Source organism: Monomorium pharaonis, chromosome 4, assembly GCF_013373865.1.
Source record: "Monomorium pharaonis isolate MP-MQ-018 chromosome 4, ASM1337386v2, whole genome shotgun sequence".
Taxonomy (NCBI): domain Eukaryota; kingdom Metazoa; phylum Arthropoda; class Insecta; order Hymenoptera; family Formicidae; genus Monomorium; species Monomorium pharaonis.
This window is the reverse complement of record NC_050470.1, coordinates 6,818,506-6,829,226: the sequence shown is the minus strand read 5'-3', so window position 1 is coordinate 6,829,226 and position 10,721 is coordinate 6,818,506.

Sequence of the window (10,721 nt, the reverse complement as noted above, 5' to 3'; positions counted from 1 at the left end):
TTTTTCCTTGAGGAAAAACGCACGTTTGTATTTGGAGGGTAGAACGTGTAACGAAAAACACCCCTTGACATTTACGCGGTCGAGTCCTGGTCTCTTTCTCTCTTTCTTTCTCTCGTATTTTCTCTCCCTCTTTTCTCTCTCTCTCTCTCTCTCTCTCTCTCTCTCTCTCTCTCTCTCTCTCTCTCTCTCTCTCTCTCTCTCTCTCTCTCTCTCTCTCTCTCTCTCTCTCTCTCTCTCGGCATTGTCGCCCGGATCTCGGCCCAGAATCCCAGAACGGAGCGCGTCGACGTCCTGGGACATTTCCCGGATTTTTCAATCGATATTGCGACGAGTCCCGTGACGTCACGGGAGTGTAGCCGTGACGCCTACAAACGCGAGTTGGCGCAGGCGCGCTATGCCACTGGGTTAATAGGTTGGTTATCGATCAGCAAGACGTCCGACAACATGTAGACCCGACTGCTCTACCCTCTCGCAATTCAATCTGACCCACCCTCGGGTGTCTCCCCACCAACTTCGTCCTTCGCCCCCTTTATTCTCCTTCGATTTCCCTACCTCAACAAGCTCTCGCCCCCCTTCCATTCGTCTTCATTCCCCCACTTGCATCTTCGACTCTTCTCCTCTTGCTTCCCGACCATGATCGTCGCCACTACTCGATCACTGACACTTTCAGAATTTCCATACACCCTTTTCCGCACCCCTCCGAACGGAAACGCGTGTATCGATTTATAAAAGCCTTTTTTTTTCGAGGCAAATTATATTTCTACACCAAAAAAATGCCTAGTTGCAATTTTGTCTATCGGTGAAAAGAGATCAATCAAAAATGGGAAACAAAAAAGTATTTTATAAAATGTGAAATAAAGTATTTTAAATGTGAATTTAATGTGAAAAAATTTAGAAAATTTAAGATTAAATTATTAACTATTAATTAAGAAAAACAATTCTGTGAGTATACATAAAAATAAATGCGCCTCTTATTCTTAATATGATGCATATATTTTGAATGCAATCATATTTTATTCAATAAGACCACAGTTCTGACTTTTTCATGATTTGAGATCTTTTTTTAGGTAACAATTATACAGTAAAAAAAGATACTTGAAAACTTATTTGAAAAATGTAAATTTACTTTGTTGAAGTAAATCTTTTCATTATTTAAATAAAATTTTATTTCTGGCCAATTAATAGTAAAAATTAAATATATTTCACAAAAATGTATATGTCTCAATCACACTCACAATTTTTAATAATCAATAAATATCGAAGAAAACATCACAAGTAATATTTGCTTGCTAATATCTTATTCGAATTTTTTTCTCAGTATATGTTGACTGTCTTAATCTTAAATTCCTTCCGTGAAGATAATTTCGAAGAATCGGATAAAAATTCCTTTGAAGTTTTCATTATTGCATTGATTCCTAATAGAATTGTTTGATAGCGATAAAGCGTGCATTTAGAATCCTTGCCTAAACCTGTTGATCCTTTTGTTCCGATATCCTCTCCTTTTAAAGGACTCGCATTCCTCATAGAGATTTGTTTTCGTAATTAATTTATTAATTTAAAAATCAAAGCAAATATCATTCGTTTAAAACGCTTGAATTTAATTGAGATTTTATATTTACTCCTATTAAACTTTTCCGTCATCTAAATTTTTTAAATAAGTTTATTTACAAACTTTATTTACGATGATTGAGGGATTCAGTTTAAATAGAAGTTTTATATCTACGTAATAAAATACAGTCTTTTTAAATCACGTTTTCATAGTAGGTAAACAAAACGCAAACATCTTCAGAAAACGGATATAAGAAAACGGATATAAGAACGGAAAATGATAAAACGTCATTTCGTAACAGTGTATCCTATCAGAACAAAAATTTCCATCTGTTACATTTTCCTAATTTCCCCAGAGACTTAAAGCGCAAAACAGATAAGATGCATATTGATATTTCTCAAGGGCAGCACAGGCGAGAAATTTCGCGACCGCGTGGCTTTACTAAAATCTCGAAATTGCATAAATATGGATGCGACTAGTCGTAAGTCAAGGGTCAGCTGGTACCAGAAATATCTCAGAAAAGCGGCCTACCGAAATAGTTGTGCGATACATGCCACAGCATGACATGGCACAGCGCTTTATTTTGGTACATCAACACGTTCAAATTGGAGAGACGAACGATGACAGAGAAAGTCCAATAATTACATTTCTCGGAAAAACCGTAAAAATAACGTCGAGATATAACGCGACTTGAATTTTTATTTCAGACGGTGACATTATCTTCGATAAATATACCTGCTAGTCGCGTAATGTCAAAGGGTTATATTGTTAGCAACGACTTTCAATGATGTATAATAATAAATGATGATGACTGGCGTAGTAGCAAATTGACAAATTCACAAATATAAAATGCATCGTATTCATTTCACCTTATTTTAAAAAATAATACAGAATAATTCTCACTTTGCAATCTGTATATTTGGATCGTTCGATGGAATCTTTTGAATTCTTTCAACGGAAAGTTGCATTATCCTGGTTACCTTATGAAAGACGAGCTATAATTCTTATTAAATGATGCGACAGAAAGTCGCGCGACGTTAGCACAAAGGTATCGTATCGCGTTTTGCGGGCGATATTTTTCGTAAACGGAACACCGGCAGAGGGAGAGAAAGAGTGAACGGGGAACAGGGCGGAGTCCCGGTCGATATCAACCACGCGGTGGTCTCTGCTCTCCGCTCCCACGGGAACGGACACGAAAATTATATCGTCGTCGTCCACCGTTTATGAAAATAGCGTCGTAAAGCACGACCTCGCGTTACCTCGCATTGAACGTGATTGTTGTGAAGTTGTCACGGTGCTTCCGGTACCGGAATGTTCATCTTTGCCCTGTGCACTGTGGCTGCACTTGCACGGTGTCTCGATGCGTGCCTCAACGAATGACAAAGGGCGCCTTAATATTACAAACAAGATAAAACCGCGGGACGAATTCGGGATGCGGCTCCGACGTTTTTACAGAACAATGCTTTACGAGCTCCTTTACGATCTTACCATGTTGATAAAAAGAGTCTGCTTAAAGCTATACTAAAATATTATCTTAAATATATATATGTAATAAAATGTAACGTTTTTAATATAAAGCAATAGTTTTCAAAGCAAAACAATGCAATTCATGTACCAAAAGTATTTTCTATATTTCTGGATTTAAGTAAACAACAACAGTTTATATTATGACTCGCGGTTAGATGTTTGTTGTCTCTAAGAATATACCACAATAGAAATTACTGAGGGGGGCTTAAGTCACGTTACAACAATTTGAATTAGCGGTACTCTCAACTAGCGGCACGAAATTATTTTTCCTCCACTTCTGTTCTGCTCGCCGCGACGAGAGAGAGAAAGAGAGAGAGAGAGAGAGTGAGAATCGCCGTTACATTAGCTACATTATAAAAACGTACAAAAGAGAATGTGACAGACGGTCGAAGGAGTTCGTCGAGTACTTTGCATTCCGACCCTCGTAAACCAGGAAGCTGTGCATAAAAGGGGCATAAATGAATACTTAACGCCGGTCGTAACATATAGAGCTATTCTTTATTCTTTATTCTTTATTTAGGTCGAAATTTAATGTAGATTTAAAGCACGAGTTCAAAAGGAGTTCTCGCCCGAACTCTTGGAAACGAAAGCTTCCTTTGTCGAGTTGAAACGCTCAACTTGACATTTGGAACGTTGAAACAACGTGCGCATTCTCTACGATCCTTTATTTTATCAATTTAGTTTTTCGCGACGCTATTATACCTATGATAAAGGCAAAAATTTATCTGGAAAAAAAAAAAAAAAAAAAAAATCCTGACGTTCTAGATAACCTTGATGCCATTGTAATAATATCGCCATTACACACAATAATTATAGCGTGTAGACTACCTAAGGTAGTAATATCGTTAATGTCACATTACTTTAATAGTTAACTCAGTAGAAGTCTGATATTAAAAACCAGCATGGACGTTATTAGGTCTGACTTATTAATAGAAAAAAATCATCAGGAGTAAAATATCGACTCTTCCCTGTCATAATCATTAATAAATCTCAGCGATCCTTTAATTCACGTAATGTCATGATTACATCATATTTTCTACGTTTATACAGCGCATATCCGTTGTTCAGAAAATATGGTCTTGTCTCCAAAATAAAGCCATAAACTGGAGAACCCCGCGCGGGAAGTTTGGAAGATCGGGGAAAACAACGATGTGTCATGTATGATTTATTATTCGTTATACACCGATTTTACCTCGAGCGATTCAGCGTCTCCTCCCGTCTCCCTCTCCCATATACATACCTCCATACACACACACACACACACACACACACCGTCTCCTTCTCTCACCTTTTTTTCCACGGCGTTTTCTTCTACAACTTTTATTACCCACTTTCGAAGTCACCTCACGACCTTTCAGATCCTCTGTCATCTCCCGTCGCATAGGTGAATCGAAGATCCGCGGAAGAACATCTCTGCCGGCGCGAGGAAGAGAGAGAAAGTCGCCGGGGGGGGGGGTATTTGAAAGTTCCGGGTACTCCCTACTTCGTATACCGAATGCTCGCGGAGGATAAAAATGCCGGATGACAAATGCCGCGCGCGCGCGCTCACGCGCCGGTGAAACCCCCCCCCCCCCACCGAAATTTCGCGATTATAATTAAGCCGCCTATGTGCCATAAGTATATGGAAAAAAGCGTATGCGTCCGCTATCTTCGCGCGCGTTTATCAACCTGGAGCTACGCTCCTTTCGCGGCGCTTCGTATATGAAAATTTTATTCTGGCTTCGCCGCTTAAAGCCTTGAAATATGTGCACGGTGCGGATGAACGTTTCACAGTACTAAATAGCGGAGAATATTTCGGGAGAATATATTCGGGTATCGCGTTAGCCCATTGTAATTCAACGCTGGAGTATCAGAGTGTGCGCATTAGCATGCGGGACATAATATCCCTTGCATATTTTTTAAGCACGCGGTTATTGCGAGCCCTCATCTCATAACCTCGCCCTCAGTTCCGTTAAAAGTCATCCTTCCCTCTTTAAAAGGCCTTGCGCGACAAAGAATTGAGTAACTGGATAAACGTTTATTACGTTGCAAATTACTATTAATAATACTTTTCAACGCGATCCCCCTTTCAGCGTGTAAAGAATAAATAATACTAATATTATTAATAGAATATTATAACACATTCATTATTAAAGCATATTTTGAGAATCGTTGTTAACACAAATACTTAAAAGCTGACCAGTATCAGGATGCAATATGCCGCGACAACCGTTTCGTTAAATCCGGATGTCAAACATCAAAGAGGTAAATCGCGACGCGGCCTCAGTACGGACGACACGCGAGATTGCATGAAAAAAAAAAGTGTTTTCGAAAGTCGTCGACGAATTCCTATTTCCGCGGCATGTATCGTGCGTGAGTGCGGTCGTCGCATGCGAGAGAATATCCCACGGGATGTGAAAAGAATGCAATATGAAAGAGAAAGAAGAGAGAGAAAGAGAGAGAGGGGGAGGGCAAAACGACCCTTTCCCTATTTTCATGAACAGGTCCCTGGGGTAGTTTCCGCGCACGTGGATCGTCATGCACGGCATAGCCTCATCCGTGGCTTAGGGACACGTGCGAAAGACTTCCATGACGTAAACGATCGTATCGAATTGAATTCACAAACTGCGTCCCTCTCTCCTGCAAATCCGACCACCGGCGACGGAAATAGTAAGATCTCTCCTTGAAGCCCTATCCCTCGCTCTTTCCCTCTTTCCCAATCGCAGGTTATATTCCCCAAAATCGAGGAGGGACTTCTCTATCCCGGCGATCTGTCACACTCGTGAAACATCTACTTGAAATTCCCCGAAGGGCTTATCTTGCTCCGGCCACAAATCGCTTCCCTCCTCCTTCCCTACAAACATGATAGTTAATGGAACGCGTCTCCATATTTGCAGGATATGAAGAGCGAATGTCGATTATAGAAATGGAAATTAAGATGTAACATCGTTTAGGAATAAAAAATAATAATTTAATTATGATATTAAAAAATTAGTTTTCTTAGATACCTAAATAAGTAAATTATGTCATTATGCTGCACCGATATCTTCAAATAATTCCGCGTTTTATAGAAACCAATAACGACGGAAATACTATTCAAAATCTGAATCAGTTATCGATGTTCTAAGAAAGTAAGAGATAATACATTAAATTAGGAGATGTTTAATCTGACATTAAAATATTTTTGTAATATATGTTCTCAACCGACGTTACTTTATAGCTCTAGAGTGTATTTGTTCTCTTCATATATGAAACGAGGTATATGGTCTAAAAATAGTGTACTCACTTATCTTAGGCACACATAAAGATATGAACGTACCGATGATAACCTGCATATGATTCTCTTCTAAGAAACAAGTGCCTGGTATTAATTTTGCATAATAACGCTTATACGGAATACAAATTCTTAGGTAAAGACTATTTATCGCGCATGATATGTATCGTTTGAAAAGTAAATCATCGTCTCGTTACATTTGATTAAAGTTAATAAGTGCAATGGCATTTCGCATAAAAGAAAATATGCGTGAGCATCAAAGAAAAGAATATAGTCGTATGCACGCGATTAATACATGTCTGATAAGAATGAAATACTAATCAATCTAGTTTTAACCGACGCTATTCCGTAAGAATAGTTAAATGTTAGCGATAACAAAAATGCAATTGTCATCGCACCAATGAAAATACGTTTAGCAAGAAAGTTCTTTATCATCTATTTAATCTCTTCTAATATAGGAATAATGTAAGCTTTAAACTGTGTCACAGTTTCTTAATCAAAATTAAGTAATATCTATACTTTTTACATTTGCAACTCATTTTTAAAAAGTAAGTTTCTATATGTGTAAAACTTTTGTTCAGAAATTTTTAGTACGGTCGCGGTAAGGCCGAGATAAAGATTCTGTGTCATAAATTCATCTTGAACCAATTCCTCAGCACACCGAAGGAAAGGATCCTTGAGGAAGAGAATGGGTCTTTCGATGCATTGATAAACGAACCGGGTACCTAAGAGCTTTCTATTCAATCCGGTAAACGTTTTCGCGACTGCTGGCATTTACAAGGTCGGCACTGAATGAAAATCTATGTAACGCGGAAAGGGGGCTTTTTCGTCGTAAGTAAAGCGCGATGGCTGAAAAGAACAATGAGCACTCGAGCTTCAACCAAGTGCCTGGCGTTTAACGCAGTTGCACGCTGAAGTGCTATTATTATTCCCTTTGATACGTGAACTGCTTTCCTTCTCTAGTTATTCGGCCGTTTGAAGACTCAGCGAAACGTGTCACAATTATTTTCGCATTTTGTCACATCAATGGAAAATACTGCAACTGCAATTTGTATATCAAAACTTTGTTGCTAATATTGAATAATTTTGACGGGTTAATTTTACAGAGAAAATAGTTATCATCATTATTATCCTCGCGCGCCTGTTGTAATGATTTAATGATCTTTAATCGGACTAATTTTAATGTGTGGTACCTAAGCTGAATAAAGCCCCGCACTTTTGAATTTAGCACTTAAACATCTCTGGGATATATACTTAAAAAATGTATAATAAAAAGTAGTGGGAAAGACCTATAAAGTTAGAATCAGCAGCAACACATTTGTCTAGCACAATAAAAACTTGTGAAGCACACAGAGAAAGATTTCTTTAAATTTAATAAACAATTTTGTTCGACTATTCTAAAACATATATTTCTTTGGTTTTAATAAATTTTAAACAGATTTCTTTGGCTTTAATAAAATTTATTAGAAACAAAGAAATATATGCTTTGGAATAGTCGAACAAAACAATTTATTAAATTTAAAGAAATCTTTCTCTGTGTGTAGATATAAGAGCCGTTTTTATAAAATATATTAAGTACATTATTTTATATTTTATTATAACATATCATAATATTATTTAACTACAGAAAAAATACATAATATATATAAATTCTTGGAAACAAATATGTTTTCAGAAACAAACGCGTACTCATTAAATAAGATATTTTTATCACAAATGTAAATTAAATGACACTTGACATAACGATTGATAAAAGAAATCGTATTCTTTAACAAATTCTTACGAATTGATAAGAATCAATTTTCCGGTTATTTTATGCGCAGCAAATACGGATATCCTTATCTCGACGTTATCAGAAAAGGTTAAAGACCTATACCCTCAAAATACAATAAAATGTTTTTTAAGACTTATCATACATGTCTCACAGTGACTTTGTTGTTTATCTCCCTTTCTAAAGAAAAGGGAAATAAATTTTCACAACTTCAGAAATCTGAATTTAACATTGATTACGTGTAGAGATGCATAATAAAATAAATAATTTTACTTTAAAGGATTGTAGTATACGAAGAAAAATTTAGACTAATGACTTTAAAGTTTTTACAACATCAAAAAAACTGTCAACACTAATCCCGATCAATTTATTTACAATACGTTTGGAAGATACAAATAAAGAACCGAAGAAAAGAAAATTATATCGTGCTAACGTGATCAATGATTTAAGATTTTCTTTCCGCTTCGACGTCCGGGCCACGTGACATTAAGGTTAAAATCAGCAATGTAAATGCATAGCACAAAGTAAACGAGTACGTGGATAACAAGATGGGCATCGGTTCAACGTTGAAACTGCATAATCGAGAACGTTCCTGATACAAGTGCCCTTTGGTCCCGTTTAACTACAGCTACGCGGTTCCCAAAAGTCTCTGTCACTAGATATATAGAATGTTTCTGTGACTATTATATAAAATCAAAGAGCAGAAAATTTTCTATACGAAATCGTAAGAGATTCCACGCTTCTAGATTAATTAAGAGAAGCCGGAAATGTAATCACCTATACGCTAAATCGAAAGCTCGCACTGGCGTAGTATAATACATGTAAAAAAAAAGGAGAAAAAAGAAACATAAAGTTCGCAGAGATTCGAACCGAAACGAAGTCCGATATTGGCCGGCTTGTCGTCGCAGACGGCACGCGTCGGCCATCTGTCTCATGCGGGGTTGGGTTGTCAGCACCTCGGTAACTATCGAGAGACACGAAAAAGAAGATGACCCGCTCGACTCTTCGATATCGGGTCGATAGTTCGAGCCGATCATATAAATTCAACTGCGGACCGGGAGCTAGAGAAAGAGAAAGAGAGAGAGAGAGAGAGAGAGAGAGAGAGAGAGGCGGTAGTTACCGCTCGTCAGGCTTTACCGGCGACATCGTCATGACGACGGGATACGGTAGATTGGGATGTGCGCCCCGATCGTGTTCGGAATCTCCTTGCGCTCATCCGCACGATGAAATTCATGAGCATGTGCGATCAAACATGACGGCAACAGCTAGGAGTTTGTCACGAAATCGCCATATCCATCCGCCCACGTCTTTCCGTACCTCGTAATCTTGTCTCGCGTACACCTTTGCATCGCATCACCCCGTGATTCGCTATTTGATACGCTCGTCGAAAACTCTTCGTTCAAAACACGCGTGGCGCATCCCTTTGACCGGCCGCTCGTTTATTGAAGGTGTAATTTACGTGACATCGTAATCGCGATAACAGAAAGCCGGGCGCTGATTACGCGGAGAGTCCGCGCGCCGCGCAAAAAGATCGAGACGAATGTTTTTACACGAGTTACGGCAGAATTATGAGACCAACGTTCGTTCGCATTATTACACCGTCCCTTATTATAACTCCCGCCCGGAGGCGGAACGCGTTAAGTGGCAAAAAATCTGGCGAACACGGGAGGAAAACTTGATCGATGGGCGGTTCGTTACGTTCTATTATGGCGAACTAATGCGACTACGTAGACCGGGTTACACAGTTACAACAGTATGAAAATTCGCTTGAATCCGTATGCCACGCGGAAAATTGCGATTTTTCTCACGCCTCTTCCTCTTATCTCCGAATTATTTATGAACACAAGGGCCGAAATTTCTTTTCCAAGATAAATTCAGGCGTTCCACTTACTCTACAGTTTTGTTCTCGCAGAATCTTCCTGGTAAAGAGGAAGAAGACTAAGCGAACAAAACTGTACGATGAAACTTTTAATGCGTTATATGTAAATTGCACATGCAATTGCTCATGTATTTTTTATTTTAATCTTACGTATATCTGATACAGGTTTTTCTAAAGCTCTGTTTCACTTTAAAGTATATGTAGGATAGCCAAAACTCACCAATACACAGCAGCGAAAAGTTGCGACTTACGTTGAACTGCAATATATTCAAATTACGAAGAGCGGAAAATACAGATCTTATCCTCTTCTCTTGTGCGCGTCACCGCGTTATAGTTTCTTTGTATTACACAATAGTCACTCGCGAAACTTTGTATAACACTCGCGTATCTAATCGCGGTACATCGTAGCTTTCTGTTATCTAAATTATACATTTTTGCAAACTCGTGCGTTACTCCACATTTTCAATCTAGAGACGATAGACAAATTACGTTTAAATAAACGAAGAAGATAAAACGCGATACTCAAATTAAAATATTAAAAAAATCAATCATTGTCCTAAATATTCTATTAAAACTGCCATTTATAGTTTTTTTTAAGTATCGCTTCGATTTCCGAAGTAAACAAATCACGCGAGGTTTAATGAATACCGACGCGCTTACAAGTCGATTACGTGCAGGAGTCAATTAGACGTGAGTTGATTGGAGGGACAGATCGCGTTTGGATATCCTACTTGTCGCGCTC